This window comes from Polypterus senegalus, chromosome 13, assembly GCF_016835505.1.
Source record: "Polypterus senegalus isolate Bchr_013 chromosome 13, ASM1683550v1, whole genome shotgun sequence".
NCBI lineage: Eukaryota > Metazoa > Chordata > Cladistia > Polypteriformes > Polypteridae > Polypterus > Polypterus senegalus.
In genome coordinates, this window is record NC_053166.1 from 1 (window position 1) to 21,404 (window position 21,404).

Sequence of the window (21,404 nt, forward strand, 5' to 3'; positions counted from 1 at the left end):
GGCTGCAAACGTACTTGAGACATCATAGTCAAGTTTACACAACAGAGTCCAAAACAGAACTGCCTGCCAGACCAAAGGCAGTGGGCTTTATAGTACAGAGGGCGGAAGTGATGTCGTCCTCTGGGCCGGAGCTGGAAGTGACATCATCCTTGGGGCCGGAACAGGAAGTGATGTGTCCTTCCTGGAAATGGCGGCTCCTGGTGGGATTTCCTGGGTAAGACCTGCAGAGAACTCAGAAAGAGCGTCAGCGTACCCCGCCCCCTGGGCAGATGTATAATCAGTATTTTCTAAGCCCTTCAGCTGCCCCCCATGCACACGTGTGTGACAACGCACTGTTTGCAATTTGCACAGACGTCTTTTTTTTCAATGTATCTGCGATGACTCCTATAAATTGGGCGCACGCGACATCATTGCTGTACGTCGGGTTTACGTTCAAGCCATTTTTCTTCATAAGAATTATTTCGGACTTGAATTTAGTGAAGGGAAGTTCTTCTTTTGCAATATTGTAGGCAACGCTAAACTTAATTATCATCTCGGCCTCGTCTGATTCTGTTTGCTGCTGCTGCCTGCCGCTGAAAGGCAGTGAGGAGAGGGGACAGTTGAGCAGTGCATTTATCGCGGCATGTAATGTGTTTTATAGATGCATTGTGCTTTTTCAGCGTTTCAATTCGAAATGTATTAGAACCAGTCACAAATGCACTACTGCCGGCCATGGTCTTCCCACACTCTTTACAGTAAATACAGTGCATTATATTATCGGCTTTACTGTATCTTAGCCAGGGAAACTGGTCAAGCCACTCTTTTCGAAATGTATACACTTTACCCTTTTAATTTCAGTGGGCTCGGACTCGATCGTATGTGGCTCATTATCTAATGCCGTCTCCGGACCAGGGCTTGCTATAACTTGGGAGGTTGATGGCTCCGTGTCAGAGCATTGGTTATGATTTTCGGACGGATCAGGCCCTAACTTAACATTCTTAACGAAAAAGCTGCCAATCGTTCTTTTCATCTTCTCTCATAATCCGCGGCTACATCCACTGTTTACCTGATGGGCTACTCACCTCTCTCTGTCTGACTGCATCACATGCATTTTCAAACGTACACACACGTACAGGAATATCTGGACCACGGCCAATCAGAGTGGGGGCGGGATCCGCCCTTCACTATCTCTGATTGGTTTAGACCACGATATGGGCCTAATGTGTGACTGTTGTTGAACAACAGGGAGACTTTAAGAGTCACAGAGTTTCGTTTTTTTTCCCCTCGAACGGCTGGTCGCACCGGGGCAACCTTTGATTTTTTTTTAGTCGCACCACTGAGAAATTAGGTCGCACTCTAGAGCCCTGGACAAGCTCTTCCATAGCCAGGTGGGACCAGGTCCCTCATTATTTCATTAACTATTAAGCATGTAGGAGGTCTGGAGTTGATTCCAAGTTTGGAATTTGCATTTAGAAGCTGTCACTGTGACCTCTTAATATGAGGTTCAAAGAGCTGTCCATGCAAGTAAAAACAGTCCATCATTAGACACAGAAAACAAAACAAACCCATCTGAGAGATATCAGAAACACCAGGTGTAGTCAAATCAACCATTTGGTAGAGTTTCAAAAGAAGGAATGCACCAGAGTGTACAGCAACAACAGAAGGTATGGAAAACCACAGAAGACAACTGTGCTGGATGATTGCAAAATTCTGTCCTTAGTGAAGAAGAACCCCTTCGCAACATTTAGCCTAATCAAGAACAATCTCCAGGAGGTAGATCTATCATTGCCAAAGTCTACAATCAAGAGAAGACTTCATGAAAGTAAAGACAGAGGGTTTACCACAAGGTGCACCACTGTTAAACCCTAATCATAGGAAAGAAAACATTTATTAAAAGCCTGTCCAGTCCTGGAACAATTTTCTTTGGACAAAGTAAGCTAAGATTAATATATATCAGAATGATGGGAAGAGAAGAGCATGGAGAAGAAAAGGAATACCATATCATCTGTGAAACAAGGTGGAGGCAATGCTATGGTATGATCGTGCTATGGCATTGCAATGCCAATGGAAGGCAGTCACTGGTGTTTATTAATGTTTGGCATAAGTGGCAGGATGAATTCTGAAGTGTAATGGCCGCTATAATGTTTGCTCAGCTTCAGCCAAATGTTGCAAAACTGACAGGATGATGGCTTCCAAGTACAAATGGACAATAAGCCAAAACATACTGTGAAAGCAAACCAAGTACTCTTTATACCTCAATGGAATATTCTTCAATTGTCAATTCAATCAACTGGCCTCAACCCAAATGGACGTGCATTTCACTTGCTGAAGACAAAACTGGTGGCAGAAATGCCCAACAAACAAACGTCAACTGAAGACAGCTGCAGTAAAGCCTGGTAAAGCATCAGTAGAAGGGAAACCCAACACTTGGAGATGGCCATGGCTTCAGACTTGAAGCACTTATTGACTATAAGGGATTTTCAACCAAATATTGATAATGATCATTATATGAATAATTATGCTACTTTGTCCAAATACTTTTGATCACCTGCAGATAGGGGGACTACGTATAAAGGTATCTGTCTTTTGTAAACAGCTCATACAATATTTTTGTTAAACCCCTTGAATTAAAGTTGAAAGTCTACACTTCAATCACATACAGAACCAAAATTATGAAAATTGTGTCCCTTTCCAAATACTTATGGACATGACTGTAAATGAAGTCAGTAATAAGCCAAGGTCCAAGCCAAACTTCAAACTGATCAATCATCAATCGAAAATTGTTAACCAGAACTCAAAGACCTAACACAAAATTTAAAATTCAATACACCAGAAAGGCATACATTAGAACCAGGAGTTTATCTCTCAATCTCAGATATTGTGGAAATTCACGTGCCAGCTTATATATGGTGACTCCGATGATGTCAAGTGTCTGTTGTGTCTGTGAGTAGCCAAGGTTCGAGAGTGAGCCAGGAGATTTACACAAAGCCAGAAATGGGATGAAACCCAGAGATCAAAAAGAATGTGCAATAAGGCCAAAACATAAGGGTAGACATCAAAGTCAAAAACAAGAGCAAATGTCAAAATGTCAGAGCAATAAAGCAAGAAAATAAGGAATAACAATTTAAGAAACAGGTTTAGAAACCACAGCTTGGACAAGGAAGTGTTTCACAGTTGGCCTTCTATCCCGTGGCGTCATTACCAAAATTCACAACCTCAGAGGATACGCCCTTAACAACCGCCATGTTTGTCCGAACATTGGGAGACCAAAATGGCAGATGACACAGTACAAAAAATTGTTCACAATCAAAACAACAAACACGTTCTGTTCATTAGGTATTTGTCAAAGTATGCATTATCTGTTAATTATCTTCTCTTAGTTATTATGAGGTCACTTGGTTTTACTATGTTCCTTGTATTTTGTGGGTGGAGAGATGCCCATCCATTACCGTTGAGACACTCCCTGTAAAGGCAGGCGGCGAATTCAGTTTCAGGGTAGTTCATTTTGAGTGAGTTCTGCTGGATTTTGGCAGGATTTGTGAATTTGGTATTTTCTTTGATTTGACTTTCTCTGACACTTGACTGTTTTTTGCTTGTGTTATTTGAATTTTCATGTGGACTTCATATTGGGACTTGTTTGCCTATTTGACAAATCCTTTTGGCTTATTTTTCACTCTTGTGAACTCTCCTATTCCTGCTATAAATCCTTCTTCTATAAAGTCTACTTTCTTTATGCAAGCCTGGGCTTGAAGACGGTTTCCTTCCCTTGTGGGACATTTTAAGTGTTCTTTGGCACATGGCATAGTTTATTTCTTGAACTTTGATTCTCAAGAGCATTATGACCTAGTGTGGGCCAGAGCCAGCAACTCTAGTGGAAACTACGCTTTGATGTGTCTAGCAGCAGGAGGACTGTACATCTCCTTTGGCCGGAAGAGCAGCATCAGCCTATAGTCCTGCAACTACACCAAGTGAGGTCTACCCTGAGGAGGATCAACACCAACAAAGCTGCAGGACCGGACAGGGTGTCGGGTAAGACACTGAAAATATGTGCTGATCAATTGGCAGGAGTCTTTCTGGACATTTTCATCCTTTCTCTACAACTTGCAGTGGTCCATGTCTGCCTCAAATCCTCCACTATTGTGTCAGTGCCTAAAAAATAAGCGGTCGTCTGCCATAATAATTACCGCCCTGTGGCTCTGACCCCAGTAATAATGAAGTGCTTTGTTAGAATCCTCCTAAAGTACATCAAGGATGCCATTCCTGCTGGATTTGACAACCACCAGTTCGCCTACAGGAGGAACAGATCAACAGAGGATGCCGTCTCAATAGCACTTCACACAGCCCTGACTCATCTGCAGTGCCCTAACACTTATGTTAGGATGATATTCGTTGATTTTAGTTCAGCAGTTAACACCGTAATCCCAGACAAGATGGTACAAAAGCTTCATAATCTGGGTCTGTCCATATCGTTGTGTCTCTGAATCAAGGACTTTCTCACCAACAGACCTCAGATGGTTAGAATTGGAGATCGTACATCAGCCCTACTGGTTCTGAACACAGTCACTCCACAGGGTTGTGTGCTCAGCCCAGCACTCTTCACGTTATTTACGCACGATTGCTCTGCCATCCATGCCACAAATACGGTTGTGAAGTGTGCGGATGATACGACCGTGGTGGGTCTCATATCAGACAATGATGAGACTCACTACAGAGAGGAGATACAACACCTAGAACTATGGTGCTCAGCCAACACCAGCAAGACCAAAGAGGTCATTGTGGACTACAGGATGTCCAGAAGAACAGAACATGAGGAGGCTGTAATGTGTGTGGACAATATCAAGTTCTTGGGTATCCACATCACATCGGATCTAACCTGGTCTTTGAACACATCTCACCTGGTAAAGAAGGCCCAACAAAGACTCTTCTTCCTCAGGGAGATGAGACGTACTGAATTCTCCTCTCGGCTGCTCACAGATCCGCTATAGAAAGCATTCTCTGTCACAGTACGACAGTGTGGTACAGCAGCTGCACAGCACAGGACAGGAAGGACTTGGCACGGGTGGTGAGAACAGCACAGGGGATTGCGGGAAGTCCTCTCCTAGACCTGGACTCTGTATATGCTGGAAGGGCGTAGAAGAGGGCCAAATGTATAGCTGCGGATCTCACCCATCCGGGAAATGGACTGTTTGTACTACTGCCTTCGGGAAAGCGGTACAGAAACATAAAAACACGCACCAGCAGACTGAAAGACAACTCCTTCCCAGAGTCCATCTGCCCCTTGCTGACATACACACGTCTACATCTACCCCTAACCTGCCCCCTTGTAGACATGCACACACACATAATCAAACACACACACTCGTATTCCTCCCCTGCAGACCGACACACACAGATCACTGGTCTCTGCAGATGTACTACCTCAGGAAAAGTCTGGACTTGATGATGTTTAATTGCTGCTGTCTTTTAGACTGTCAGGGATGCCAGGGGTGACGACCCAGCCGGGATGCCTTGAAGGACCAGAAGAGGGTCTACGCCCGCCCTGGATCACGTGGGGGCCGCCACCCTGGTTGCTTTGGGGGCCACGGGTAGAGGGCTTGGAAGCCCAACCCTGTAGGGCCCCGTGGTCACCGCCAGGGGGCGCCCCAATGCCTTGGGAACCCTGGACCTCAGCACTTCCACCACACCAGGAAGTGCTGGGGGGAAGAGAAGCAGGGACACCCGGAGAGCTTCCAGGAGAACAGCCGGCACTTCCGCCACACTGGGGCGTGTCAGCGGGAGATTGCCGGGGAGCACCTGGAACACATAAAAAGGGGCCGCCTCCCTTCATTCGAGGCTGGAGTCGGGTGGAAGCAGGACGAAGCAGAGGAGAGTGTGGAGGCGGCCGAAGAAAGGTGTTGTGTGGCCAGGACTTTGGGGGGTTTGTGCACTTGTAAAAATTGTACATAGTTGTGAATAAACGTGTGGTAGTGACTTCCAACATGTCTGCCTGTCTGTGTCCGGGCCACGTCCACAAGACTTATTAAGTTTATTTTATTATTTATAGTGTATTGTGTATTTCAAGTATTCTGCCTTGAAGCTGAGTCCTACCAACAAAAGATTTTGTTATGTGTATGCATGACAATACAGAATTCTATCTATCTATCCTGGTGCTTCTACTTTTTGTAATATTTCAGCCAGGGTTTTTATGTCTGTCCTATTCATTTTCGATTCCTTTATGTATGATAATAATGTTGGTCATTTAGTTTCTATGTTATCTTTTATGTTTCACGTGGTCCCCCAAGAGGCAGGGTCACATGCCCGTCACAATCTAGGGACTGCCTTCAGCCCTATAAAGGCTGAGGAAAACTCACAGTCCCTTGGAGTTCATTACGAATGAGCTCATGATGCTGGTGAGTTTCTCTTTTGATTAGTCTGTGCTTTTTGTGAATTGTACTGTATTTTGACCTCTATGTTCTGTTTTTGACTATTCTTGGATTTTATATTGGGTTTTTATTTATGTTTGGCTTTGCCTATTTTGAAGATATTACCTTCTGTGGCTTTTAAATTCTACTCCTCTGAACGTAGAGGAAAGCCAAGCAAAATGACACCTTTTATTGGCTAACGAAAAGGATTATAATATGCAAGCTTTCAAGGCAACTCAGGCCCCTTCTTCAGGCAAGATGTAATTCTCTGAACTTAATTTTGATTACCAGAGCTTCTTATAATAATAAACTTTTTCACTTACAAAGATTCTTCATTGCCCATTATGCGACCTACCCAAGTTGAAAGGTGATTCCGTCTCTTGTGGGTATTTCGAGTAACTGTTCATAACGTTGTGCTTGGAAACTCCTTAATACCCCTGGGCATGTTGGTGGCATTCAAGCCTGCCTCCATGGTATCGCACCAATTTCTGAGATAAATCATAATTGCATAGTTTAGGGTGGAAAAGCACTCATCGACGCCACATTGACCATTCTAATAGAGGTCCCCCTTTTATCATCAATTATCACCATGCCTGGGAGGGCCACAATATCCTACCCCAGGACTTCCTAAAAGTATTTTGGCTGTCACAATCAGTGGTCATCATGACACCACACACTAAAACAGAATACGTCATTCTGTCCTCCAGCCTCACTCGATAAGCCAATAGTGAAGCTGGTCTTCTACCTAATTATCTGATTTGTGTTCATCACCAAACAGCTCCACCTATGCCCTGCCCTAACAACTTCTAGAGGTTTAACACATCGATTTCTTTCCAGTTTAGGTAAACACGTTCCTCCAGTTCAGCCACTCATGCTTATTAATGTGCTTTTTAAATAGCATTATGATAGTTGCCAAGATGATGGACCTCTTGAAGGTTGTAGTAGCAGAGGCACTCCTATCTAAGTTAAGCCTAATACTGCAGTTTTACCCACGGTAGTGGCAACATTGTGAACAACAGAATTTTGTCACAACTCATGAAACATGAGAAAAGGAGGAAATGAATAAGATGGCATAAGCCAGATAATAAAGTATAGGATTATGGGACACCTGCTGCTGTGCGGCCATTCAAATATCCTCAGGCAAATCACAACCAACATCTATGAACACCACTGGCATTGCAAAGTTCTGCTTAGTAAAAAACAAAATCAGACTAATTTGACTGTAACAATAATTTGAATACTGGAGTCTGCTACATTGGAAACTTCTCAGCACACTCCTTCCTGGTATTGGTCACACTGACACCCTTTGCAGTTTTAGAGAAGAGCCTACTTTCACCAGTTCTGATTCAGGTAGCTCAGTGAATTGGTTTCAGCCAACTCCAGGAGCTCCACAGAGAGGTGAATGGGTAGGAGATTTTATAAAGCAGAACAGGTCGTATCTATTAAAGGAGACGCAAATTAAGATGGCTGAAGAGCAAACCTTTGAAAAAGCAATGCTGATGACCTACAATGACTGATAGCCGGGCCTACTTAAGGGACATTTGGCACAGCATATTCAGCTTCATGTCGGTGATAAATTATGCAAGTCCTTGGGCACACCACTGGACTCAATAGGCGCCTTCCCATTGAAAGAACGATGTTTTTTCTTCCTGTATGGTGTACAGTAGACCCTGGGCTACTTTTTTTGCAGTGGATGCGCGTTGCATTCTGACAACACAAAAGGAACTGTAATGTTTATGCAAAATATGTTACATGCAAAAAGAGTCAGGTATTCTTTATCTTTATCATCTGAAGCCTCTGCACTGAGCACAGCACAATGCAGACGAGCAATCACGTGGACGCCGTCATCAACCAAAACACCCTCCTGCTTGGGACGACCTGTTTCACCACTATGTTGATAATCTCTTAATCCTACATGATGAACAGATGAACTTCACATATTTTTGCATGTCTATCTTGCGTTTTGTTCGTCTTTATGTCACCCACATAACCAGCCTCTCGTCGAAATTCACCACTTTGGATACAAGGTGCCACACCCACATCACTGCGTATTTGGAAAAAGTGTGTAAGAACGTGCCACCGTGTCTGTAGTAAATGGGGTGGCACAGCAAGGAGACGACTATGAAGAGTGATGCAGTGGCACTCCATCTTCAACGATAACTCTCCAAGCTATTAAGAGATGTCTAAGATGGCACCAGTGCTTGTGGTCAACTCGTCAGCACAATTCAATGCCTGATACCCACCCAAGATAGTTACTGTTTGAACAAAAAGTACACACCCAGGATTAGGAGCTAAAAGAGCACCAGGAATTACAAATGGCCCCTGCTTCTGTGGTGGGAATGCTAGAAAAGTTCCGGACTTTCAAAAATATCCCTGGTTACTGAAAAAAGTTCCCATGGTAGAGAAAACGCATAATGCAAACAATGATTAATCTGTAAATGATGATGTGCCAGAGTTCATAGTGACAGCCTGGGAGCAGAATGGAGGCGCAACAGCAATTTGGGAGAGCAGTGCTGTTAACGTTGATTTACTGGACATAATGTTTTCATTGTCACATGCATGGTAGACAGCTTAAGGGTATTTAGTGACAGAAATTACCCGCCGGACCAGGAGTTGATGATGTATGCTGATGCAGCGGTTCTCAAACTTTTGTATTTCATGCCCCCCCTTTTCTACCTGGAATAATTATCTATACTAATAATAGGGAAAGCCCTCACTGACTCACTCACTCACTCACTGACTCACTGACTCACTCACTGACTCATCAGTAATTCTCCAACTTCCCGTGTAGGTAGAAGGCTGAAATTTGGCAGGCTCATTCCTTACAGCTTACTTAGAAAAGTTGGGCAGGTTTCATTTCAAAATTCTACACGTAACGGTCATAACTGGAACCTATTTTTTCGTCCATATACTATAATAGACTTCTGCTCGATGGCCGTGGGAGGCGGAGTTACGCCTCCCACGTAATTTAGTGCCTGCCCATATAAGGCTGTCCATCAGCGGCAATCCAATAGAAACACTGCCGCTAAATATTCACGGGTGAAGGACTGTGCTTATGCAGAGGAAGATGAGATGGTCAGGGTGGTGTTTGGCACAAACTCAGCGAAACTGCGAGAGAAACTTTTAAGTGCCGGGTCTTAGCTGACATTACATACAGCCGTGGACATCGCACGAGATGGTACCAGCAGAGCTGGGAACCTTCAATACAAGAACACCAAGCGGCTCACGTGAACTGACGCAGTGCACAGACAAAAAGCAACAGTTTCAAAGAGTGCTGAACAAAAACTGAATTCCACAATTGAGAAGGCAGCAAAAAAATATGAAGTGTGTGACACATACAAGCATATTCATAAGTGCAGCTACTGCGGAAACAAAGCACACGGTGGAAAAAGTCAATGTCCCGCTAAAGGAAGACAGTGTAAAAAAAAAAGAAACAGTGCATGCAGTGTGTCACGTCTCAGATAAAGAGGAAGACGAGCTGTTTATTGATGCAGTAAGAAATGAATCGATGAATGAAACCTGTCATCTTTACAACGATTGACAAACACGGAATGTAACTTGAACACAACACATCCTACAAATACGAACCTGATTGAAAGAAATAATGATAATCAAATCCTTGATGACAGCAACACTCATAACACTCACAAAACAATTACTGTATATTGACAATCATGTTACGTTATTTTTAAAATGCTTTCTTTTTCTTTTTCATAACTTCTTTAACACACTACTTCTCCGCTGAAGCACGGGTATATATATATATATATATATATATATATATATATATATATATATATATATATACCCCGATCTACAGTACATACTCTCAAATAGATAAACCACATGCTGTGGTGCAATGGAAGAGGCATCGCCTCTAGCGCCGACGTCCAAGGTTCGATTCCCGAGAGGGGGTGCACTGAGTATGTACACCTAATGACCCCAAAATTAAGGCGAAACACGTGTCGTGTACTCTTTGCATTATTTCACAGTACAACTATTTCAATATATATATATATATATATACACATACACCTACATATATATCAGCGCTTCCCGATTCATTTTACCCTCGCACCCCCTTGGTTTGAGACGTATGAAAAAATATGCGGTTAACGCATGAAGACAGATCACCAACTGAAGCTTTATGAATAATGGATACTTTATTCGCGATCAATGATTGTTTTGGTAAAGCCACACTCCGTGTATTCATTAGATGAACGGTAAAAAAGTAAGAGCGAGGGGAGGATGACTTATTGAGGCACGCAGGCAAAACCACAATAGCACGCGGGCTCGATGTACTGTAGTGCGCGTCAACTCGATCTGAATTGGCGATCACATTCGAAAAAATATATCTTTTCAAGTTCTATTTAGTCGACACAAATATCTTTGGTTGGAATGTAAGGCGAATTTACTCTTTACATTTCTATGGTGAAGAAAAATTTATGCAATGAAGCCTACATTTAACTTACATTCCTAACAAAGATATTTCTGTCGACTAAATAAAAATTCCTTCTATTTAAAATTTAAATAGAACTTGAACAGATACGATAGTTCATAATATCCACGCAGACTTACACGTAAGAGCGAGAGTCATCCGTTTTAACAAGCAGCGTATTGCACTGATACGAAATAGCCTGGCCATTTAATTATTTAGGAATGGATAAATTAATTAAGATTTTGTACAAATAATGTTTTTCATTTTTCTTCCTTCCCCCCGTCCCCCGGGGGTTTTTTTTTTTTTAGGACCCGGGGCCCCAGATAGGGCAATTTTTTTAAATTGGAGCTGGGGGTGATCCACCCCCGAAATAAACCCCCCAAAAGCCCAAAACACCTCAAACCCACTTGGGGGACCCGGGCCCCCCCCAAAAGGTGCCCCGGGGGGATTTTTTCCTTTTTCCCCCCCCCTAACGTTGTTCCCCTTTTCCTTAAAAAAATTTTTCCAATTAAAAAAATACCCCCTTTTTAAAAAAGTTTAAGTTTTAAAGTTTTTTTTACTGGGAAAAAAAATTTTTTCCCCCCCCATTTGTGAAATTGTACCCGGTTTCAAAAATTTTTTTAAATTTTTAAAAAATTAAAAATTATAATTTTTGGGCCCGGGGGGTTCCCCCCCTGGGCGCCGGGGCCCCCTTCGGGTTTGGGGCCAAAGGGAGGGGGGCCCCCCCGGGGGGTTCACCTCCGGGGGTTTTTGGGGGGGAAAACCCCCCATTTCCCCCCCCGGGGTGGGAAAACGGGACACCCCGGCCCCGGGAAACCCCCCTACGGGGGGAAAAGGGGGGGGGGGGCCCCGGGGATTTGGGAAAAAGGGGATCCCCAAACAAGGGGGGACCCCGGAAAGGGGAAAAAATTTTTTTTTGGGGGGTTTGGGGGTTTGGGTTTGGGGTATTTTCTTAAATTTAGTTAAAAAGGTGGTTTGGGGGCTAGTGTTCCCCCCCAGGTCCCCTCCCCTTAATTTAGGGGGGAAATTTTGGTTGAATGTTTGTATTAAACATGGGGGGCGGGGTATTCAGACCCCCCAATTTTACCGAATTTTACCTTTCTAAAACACTAATTTTTTCCTTTTCACACACCAACAATTGGGGCAACACCCCAAGTTTTTGGGGGGTTTCCGGGGTTGGGTGTGTGGCCCAAGGGCCTTGTTGGGTTTGGGTTTTGGGGGTTGTGGGTGGGGGCCGGTGGAGCTTTTGACGGGGAAACAAAAGGGGCTGAACAGGGGGGGGGTACACCCAAAAAAACAGGGGGGGCCAAGGGGGTTTTTTTTTTTAAAAAAAGGGGGGTTTCCAAAAGAACTTTGGAAAATTTGGGGAAAAAAAACTCCCTGAAATACAAGGTATTTGGGGGCATTGGGCTCCTTTAAGATTCTTTTCCCTAAAGAGGAAAAATGGTCATGGACACCCCCAAACTTTGGGTTTGGGGGTTTTTTTTTTCCGGGTTCTTGTTCTGTTTTTTTGATCGGGTCATGGGTTTTTTAATTTAGATACCCCAAAAATCAAGCGTATTTTCCTTATTTTGGTCAATTCCCCCTTTTTTTTTTTAAAGGGATTTTAAAATTTTGTTTTCTTTTTTTCATGGTTTATTTTTCTGGGCCCCTATCCCTTTTTAACGTTCTTTTTTTATTCTTTTTCTAAAAGCCTTTTACCTGGAGAAAACCCCATTTTTACAAAATTTAAATTGTTCCCAAAAATTTTTTTTTAAAAAGGTTTAAAAAATAAATTTCATAACTTTTTTTAAAATTTTTTTTTTTTTAAAGAAAAAAAGCTTACTTAAAAAAAAATTAAAAAATTAAACAGGGGGCCTGGGAAGGGGGGGGCCCCTTTGGGGGGGTTTTGGGGGGTAAAAGCCCTTCCCCGCTTTGGGACACTTTTTCCCCATTAAAAATTTTTTGGGATTCCTTATTTACCCAAATGGGGGTCCCTTTTTTTTTATCACCCTAAAAAATTTTTTTGAAATTTTTCCTTAGACGAAAAATTTTTTTTTTTTTTAAAAAACCCCTTTAAATTTTTCTTTTTCGTTTTTTTTCCCCAAAAAATTGACCAAAAAAAATAAGAAACCAAAAATTTTTAAAAAACCCCCTTTTTTTTTTTCAAAAAAAATTTTTTTTTTTACTGTTCCTTCGTCACTTACAACCAAAAATTTCAGTCCCCCCGGGGGGGCCCCTTTTTGGGGGTTTTTTTTCCCCCCTTTTCTATGGGGTTTTTCCCCTTTTAAAGCTCTTTGAGTATTTTTGTTTGGGGTTTTTGTTTGTGTGTTGGGGGTTGGGGCCCGCCCGGGGTTTTTTCTGCCCCCCTTTTTTTTTTTTTTCCCCAAAAATTTTTTTAAAATATTAAAAATTATGGGTTTAAAATTTTCCCCTCAAAAGAACTCTGTGAATGGAGAAAGGGTCCACGCCCCCCGGGTTAATCCAAATTTACTGTAGGCAAGAATTTGGCAAAAGCAGCTACTTGCCCTCAAAAACCCTAAATTTCCCCCCCCCTTCTTATTTACTTCCCCTTTCCTTTATTTAGCTATGGGGTTTTCATTTTTTCATTAGAAATTCCCAAATTATTTAAAGAAAATGGAACTTAAATTTTCCGTCCCCCCTTTTTAAAAAAAAAAATGATAGAACTTTTAAAAAAAATGCAAAAAGGAACTTTTAAAGGGCTAAACACTAACGGGGTCTTAATCTTGGAAGGGGTCTATAATCCCTTGAAAAAATTTGGGGTTTTTTTGTTTCCAGGATACCAAATTACATGGGTGGCTGCCCCAAACCTTTTCTGTCTTTGACTCGTTTTGTGACAATATATATATATATATATATATATATATATATATATATATATATATACCCCGATCTACAGTACATACTCTCAAATAGATAAACCACATGCTGTGGTGCAATGGAAGAGGCCTCTAGCCTCCCGCGTCAAGGTTCGATTCGAGAGGGTGCACTGAGTATGTACACCTAATGACCCCAAAATTAAGTGAAACACGTGTGCGTGTACTCTTTGCATTATTTCACAGTACAACTATTTCAATATATATATATATATATATACACATACACCTACATATATATCAGCTTCCCGATTCATTTTACCCTCGCACCCCTTGGTTTGAGACGTATGAAAAATATGCGTTTAGCATGAAGACAGATCACCAACTGAAGCTTTATGAATAATGGATACTTTATTCGCGATCAATGATTGTTTTGGTAAAGCCATACTCCGTGTATTCATTAGATGAACGGTAAAAAAGTAAGAGCGAGGGGAGGATGACTTATTGAGGCACGCAGGCAAAACCACAATAGCACGCGGGCTCGATGTACTGTAGTGCGCGTCAACTCGATCTGAATTGGCGTCACATTCGAAAAAATATATCTTTTCAAGTTCTATTTAGTCGACACAAATATCTTTGGTTGGAATGTAAGGCAATTTACTCTTTACATTTCTATGGTGAAGAAAAATTTATGCAATGAAGCCTACATTTAACTTACATTCCTAACAAAGATATTTCTGTCGACTAAATAAAAATTCCTTCTATTTAAAATTTAAATAGAACTTGAACAGATACTGATAGTTCATAATATCCACGCAGACTTACACGTAAGAGCGAGAGTCATCCGTTTTAACAAGCAGCGTATTGCACTGATACGAAATAGCCTGGCCATTTAATTATTTAGGAATGGATAAATTAATTAAGATTTTGTACAAATAATGTTTTTCATTTTTCTTCCTTCATGGATTCTGGCACCCCCAGCAACAGTTGCTCGCACCCCAAAGAGTGTATATATATATATATATATATATATATATTGTGAGACTTGCTTGACACCACTAGTAGGAGACCACATCTTTATAAAAAGCTACACGTTTATTAATCACAAATAATCACAGGAATAAAGTCCCAAACACCACACAATGCACACAGCAATTAATCTCCCCAATAAACCTTCTTTTCGTCAGTCTTTTAGCCGCCAATCTCCTTCTGGAAGCATTGTCCTGCTTCCTCTCCCGACTCTAGCTCCTCGACTCAGGAGGCGGGCCCTTTTATTCCCGCCCAGATGCATTCCAGGTGGTTGGAAACGAACATCCGGCAGCACTTCCTGGTGTGGCAGAAGTGCTGCCCTTTGCCCCGGAAGCACTCCGGGCGTCCCTGGCAGGTTCCTCCACCATCTTGCCAAGTGTGGCGGAGGTAAAGTTCTCCCGGGTTCTAGGAGGCTTAAGGCGAGTTGGAAAGTCTCTTCTCCTCTCCTGTGGTCCTCTCCTGCTCCAGGGCGGTTGTGTCCTCCTGACCCAGAAGCGTTTAATGTCTCTATCCGGTCCTTCCAGGTATCCCGGCCAGGTAAGAACCCCAGATATCTGTGACAATATATATATATATATTGTGAGCTGGAGGGCTGATCGCACCCCAAGAAGATACGGACGCCCCTGGGAAAACCACAGAGCCGAAACACAGACTACCCTCGCATTGCTCATTAACCTTGCACTATAACGCGATACAAGCTCACAAGAGTACTCCGCCGACTTAAAAAGCCGTGCGCAGCACCTGTCAGATTTGGTATTGATTTCTTTTGCTTTCTCTCTCTCTCTCAGACTGCCTCTGCTCCTGACGCCTTTACATTCGAAGAAGAAGAAACTCATGTAACCTTTAATTGAAAGACGAAACAGCCATCTTTGTCAAGGAGCAAGTTTGAAGTGTCAAATGTTTGTTTGCAGTGCTTGAATAAAATTCCTTCTTTTTCCACGATCCCAGTATCTCTGTGCAAATCTGTGACCCAAGTGTGACAAGATATATATATATATATATATATATATATATATATATATATATATATATATATATTGTTGAGGGTGCCAGTGGGTGTGTGCCCATCTGGGATCACGTGGGGGCCACCTTCCTGGTTGCTTTGGGGGCCACAGGCTCAGGGCGTGAAAGCCCCACCCTGTAGGGGCCCGTGGTCACCTCCAGGAGGCGCCCCAAATGCCTTGGGGACCCTGGACCTCAGCACTTCCGCCACACCAGGAAGTGCTGAGGGGAAGAGAAGCAGGGACACCCAGAGAGCTTCCGGGAGAACAGCCGGCACTACCGCCACACTGGGGCGTGTCAGTGGGAGATTGCCAGGGAGCACCAGGAGCTCATCCGGGTGTGGATAAAAGGGGCCGCCTCCCTTCATTCGGGGCAAGAGTCGATAGCAGAGAGGACTGAGCTGGAGAAGGCAAGGAGAAAGGCATTGTGTGGCCAGGACTTTGGGGACTTTGGGGGTTTGGTGGTGCACTTACTGTAAATATTAGTGTAAATAAACGTGTGTTTGGGTGACAATGATGGTGTCTGCCTGTCTGTGTCCAGGTCAACCTCCAAAATATATATATATGTGTGTTTGTATATGTATATATGTAGATATGAATGTATATGTATATATACAGTGGGTACGGAAAGTATTCAGACCCCCTTCAATTTTTCACTCTTTGTTATATTGCAGCCATTTGCTAAAATCATTTCAATTAATTTTTTTCCTCATTAATGTACACACAGCACCCCATATTGACAGACAGACACCCCATATTGTTGTGTGTGTCTCTCTCGTGTGTGTGTGTGTGTGTGTCTCGTGCGTGTGCGTGTGTGTGTGTGTGTGTGTGTGTGTGTGTGTGTGTGTGTGTGTGTCTGTAGCAGGCTGTGTGTGTATCTGTCTCTCTCTGCACAGGGAATGCACAGGAAGAGACTGAACACGTGCCGTGTGGCCCCGCGCATGCACACTTCACCAGAAGACACACACACGGACACCTGGACGCACACAGGGCTTTTATTAAAGAGGATAAGGAAGTGAGTTATGTCCAGGATGTGAAGAATCTTTCAGGAAAATTGGAGAACTGCAAACATCCTCAAGTGAGGGGAGTGGACAGCAGGTAATAGTCTGTGCTGCATTAGTAACTCTCTGAAGAGCCTTCATGTCTCCCAGTAAAGAGCTGGGATATCAAACTGAGATGCAGTGTGCCAGCACACTCTCAGAAGTGCATTTGGATTCTACAGCAGTTGCTTCTTTGTAGTCGGCAGATATCAATTGTTCTGTTTCTTTGATACGAGTCATAAAGGTTTGATTTAACTTTTTCCAGATGACCACCAAGTACTCAATTTTGCTTGTATTTTCCTGTATTTTGGTATCAATGTTCACTACATTTTCTTTTGTCTTAAAGGTTACTGCTTAAACATATGTCTTGATCTTTTAAGTCATGGTTCAGCTGATCTGCTCTGCTGTGGACTCCCTTTATATCGTTCTTTGTTTCATTTCTATTTACTCCAAGCGCAATTATCAATACCTCAGACAGCGCAACTTCATATCCATTTTCTCTGCACACAGAAGTTGGAATTTTGTATCCCATTGGAGTTAATGCTGTAGACTCACAGGGGTGTGGAAGAAAAATAAGACTTGGGGGGTCACATAGTCATTTAGGATAAAGTGTTTCGATATGCTTTCTGTATTGAAATATAGCATTCATCTTAAAGAAATAATATAAAAGGTTAATACATAGGGCGGCACGGTGGTGCAGTGGGTAGCGCTGCTGCCTCGAAGTTAGGGTTGGAGTAGGGGATAAAAGCCTTGCGGCATGCATTGGTACACTTATTTCACTCATAATAAACTTATTTTTTGGGATTCCTTATTCTATCACACATTCATAGTGGTCTGTCAGACCTTTTGAAACTGTTCTCTATCACCCTAAAACCACTATTTTAATGAAATCTTATTAACCTGTATGTACAGTAAAATTTTTGTGTTTGTTTTTAACAATAGCAAATCTATAACATATATTTACAATTTAATCACAGTTTCCATAATTTTCCAATACAATTAAAATTGATCCAAAAATTATAGTTAGCTCAAGATATCCAAAGAACACTATAAACATCTCAACTCAGACCATTTACGTATATTCAAATCAGGTATTTAAATTCAGAATTTTTTGACCCTATTTCTGTTCACTATCTGTCACATTACAATTCCTATTATTTATTTTATCAGTCCTTACACCCGGGTAGCTTCCCGGGTCCTCCCTGCGTGGAGTTTGCATGTTCTCCCTGTGTCTGAGTGGGTTTCATCCCACAGTCCAAAGACATGCAGGTTAGATGCATTGGTGATTCTAAATGTGTGTGTGTGTGTGTTTGTGTGTGTGTGCTCTGCGGTGGGCTGGCGCCCTGCCCGGGGTTTGTTTTCTGCCTTGTTCCCTGTGTTGGCTGGGATTGGCTCCGGCAGAACCCCGTGACCCTGTAGTTAGGATATAGCCGGTTAGATAATGGATGGATTTGACACATTTGACCCTCGGGTCAGACATGACATTCTACTGTCCAGAATGGAGAACATGCTGGGTATCTCTGGCACTGCCCTCCAGGGGTTCAAGTCCAATCTGACTGATAGGCAAGAGTTTGTTAGTCTTGGCAACAGCAGCTCCAGCTCGGCGCCAGTCACACAAGGAGCTCCTCAGGGCTCTGTCCTCGGCCCTCTTCTCTTCTCTATTTATGTGCTTCCCCTTGGCCATATTATTCGTAGCTATGGACTGGGTTCTCATTTTTATCATTCAGATGACATTCAACTCTATTTCAATGTTAAAAGTGGAACTTCATCAGAGCTTTCTCAGCTCCCACCTGCGTCAGTGAAATTAAAACCTGGATGGAGCAGAACTCTTTAAAATTAAACTGCAACAAAACTGAACTCCTGCAAATTGGGACTAAAGTGCAACTTAATGAAATGAGATCCTTCCCAGCCCATCTTGGAGGTGATCTCATCAGACCTGCCTCTACTGTAAAGAATCTTGGTGTCATTTTTGATTCCTCCCTCTCTTATTCTGCCCACATCAATCACATTAAGAAACTTTCTTACTTTCACCTCCGTAACGTATCCCGTGTTCGCTCTTTCCTCTCCTTTTCTAATGCTGAGAAACTTGTCCCTGCTTTTATCACATCCCTTATTGATTATTGTAACTCGCTGCTGGCAGGTGGCCCTTCTAATCTTATATCACAGCTCCAGCTTATTCAAAACTCCGCTGCAAGAGTCCTGACTCGAACCAGCAGCAGCGAGCACATCACAGCCATCCTGCTCCATCTTTACTGGCTCTCTGTGTCTTACAGAATCGAATATAAAATCCTACTAATAACCTACAAAGCCTTAAATAACCTCACACCAAACTACATCAGTGACCTTCTCCATCACGATGTGCCTGTCCGCCCACTAAGGTCCTCTGATTCTGGCCATCTTGTTGTGTCCCACACTAATCTACACTCCATGGGTGACAGCAGGACCTTCAGCTGTAGAGCGAGTGCCCAGACTTTGGAATGACCTCCCGAAATTAATCAGATCAGCTGACTCCATGAATTCTTTTAAAAAACAACTCAAAACTCATCTGTTCAGGAAGACTTTTAGTTCTACTTGACTTTATTACTCTTCTTTCAGTTTACGTCCATGTCAAGATGTTCATGTAACCTGTATGTGTGTGCGAGACCATCAGTTATGTTATGTTGTCTGTTAGGCTTTTCTCTGAATTTACTGTCTTAAACTTCTTTATTTATTTATTTGGTTTTCACAATGCTATATACTGTATACCCTGCTGTTCTTTCTTATATTCTGTAAGTGCCTTGAGCATGGGAAAGGCACTATATAAATAAAATGTATTATTATGGATGGATTATTAATACATGTCAAAATCCTGTTTAGGCATATCAGGAAACGAGATAAATGTCAAGTAGTAAACAACACATTTCTCCGAGCGATGACTGAGATGACTAAGAAGTCACACAGAAATTTCAAAGGTGTTGGCTCAACTTAAATGGCGTAAGAACCTGAAAATCATAAATTAGACTTTAAACTTCTTATATAATATGCCACCATGGCTGTTTGTTTTTTTGTCCAAGATTTAAAATCACCTGTCGCTCGCAAACCATTTGACCAATTGACCTGAAATTTGGTACACATATACTACGTGACGTCTACAATCCGCTTTTCAGGGTGATGATTGACCTCCAAGGTTATAACTCTTTTTATTTTTATTTTATTTAATTGTGGAATCAACTCTCGGCAGCAGGGTGGCCATGTGGCGCATTCATATGAGTGCCATTCTCATCACTATGTATCTTAAATCATTCTTGAGGCAGATTGAAGACTTAAGTGCCAGCTTAAGTGAAAAATTAAGGAAAACGTGCTAAGTAATCGCAGCACAAAAACTGACTTAATCAATTTTAACGTGAAAAGATGCCGACGGAAGAAGAGAAGATGCGGACCGCTAGGGTGGAGAAGAAAAGATCTGCTCAGGAAGAAGCAGGCGCATCAAACTCTGAGCAAACAAACGCTAAATGTACAGAGAAAGAAAGAGGATGAAAACTGTGAATGCTCAAGTCAAGTGGATTCACTATGGGGTACAATTAGGGACAAATTAGGATCGCCAATAACCTAACCTGCATGTCTTTGGACTGTAGGAGGAGAATCACGCAAACACGCAATGACAAATATGGACCTCTTGAATCCTGTCTCTCATTCTTCACCGGTCAATTTCAGTTCACAACTATTGCAGGCTCAAAAGAACAGTTGGGGGTCAGGGACACGTCTCAGCCTGGGGTCTTCCTGGCAGCACCTCTCCTGGTTCTCTCTACAATTTCCTTTGTCAGTTTGCTAAGATAATGAATTACACATTGTGAAATGAACAGCCTTGACACATACAAAAAGGTCTGGGGCAGCCACCCATATATTGTTCCTGGCTGCAAAAGGGTTTGGAAACGGCACTCATGTGCATAGAATGGAGCCCTGAACTGAACTGATCATGTTAGGAGAAGATGGCGACTTTATAAGCCGAAAAGTGGAAGTGATGTCATTTGGCCGGAAACCAGAAGCAACATTAATCTGGGCGCCAGAACTGGAAGTGTCACCATTCTGGCCGCTGGAAGTGGAAGTGATGTTGAATCAGGCAGGTTTCTCTGTACTTGGCCTGCAGAGATAACACAGGTAGGTTTAGTGCACTTGGTCCACTCAGCTCCCTCCTAGTATCACGTGTGTGACAACATTTACCAGTTACGAGGAAGGATTAAAGAAGCCAAATCAATTAATTTAAATCAAACAAACTAAGTGAAGAAAGAAAAAAAAAAACCCCAAGACAAAATATATTTCACAGAAATGGGACGATGCCTGTCAAGATATCATTTCTATGAAGATGTGTGTCACATGGAACACATTAAGAAGTGGTGTACTGTGACTATTAGTTTAGTTGCAAAACAAATTTGACGTCTAATCAGCTTCATAGTCGCTGTGAAATGGTGAAATTAGTTGAACTACAGTTTTAAAAAATAGAATCCGAGGCTTTGGTGGCTTCTCTTGGTCTCATTTGGAAGACACTGATTAGACCTTCCATTACCAAAGGTGAGAAACAAACCTTCAATTTATAAAGCATCTTTATTTGCCTTTTTCAAGTACATGCCAAGAGTTTACATCCATCCCTCCTCTTGTGGAGGTTTTTGAACATTTTGAGTAATTTTGCCAACTCCCCATTGTTGGGGTCTGCTCCGACTGAA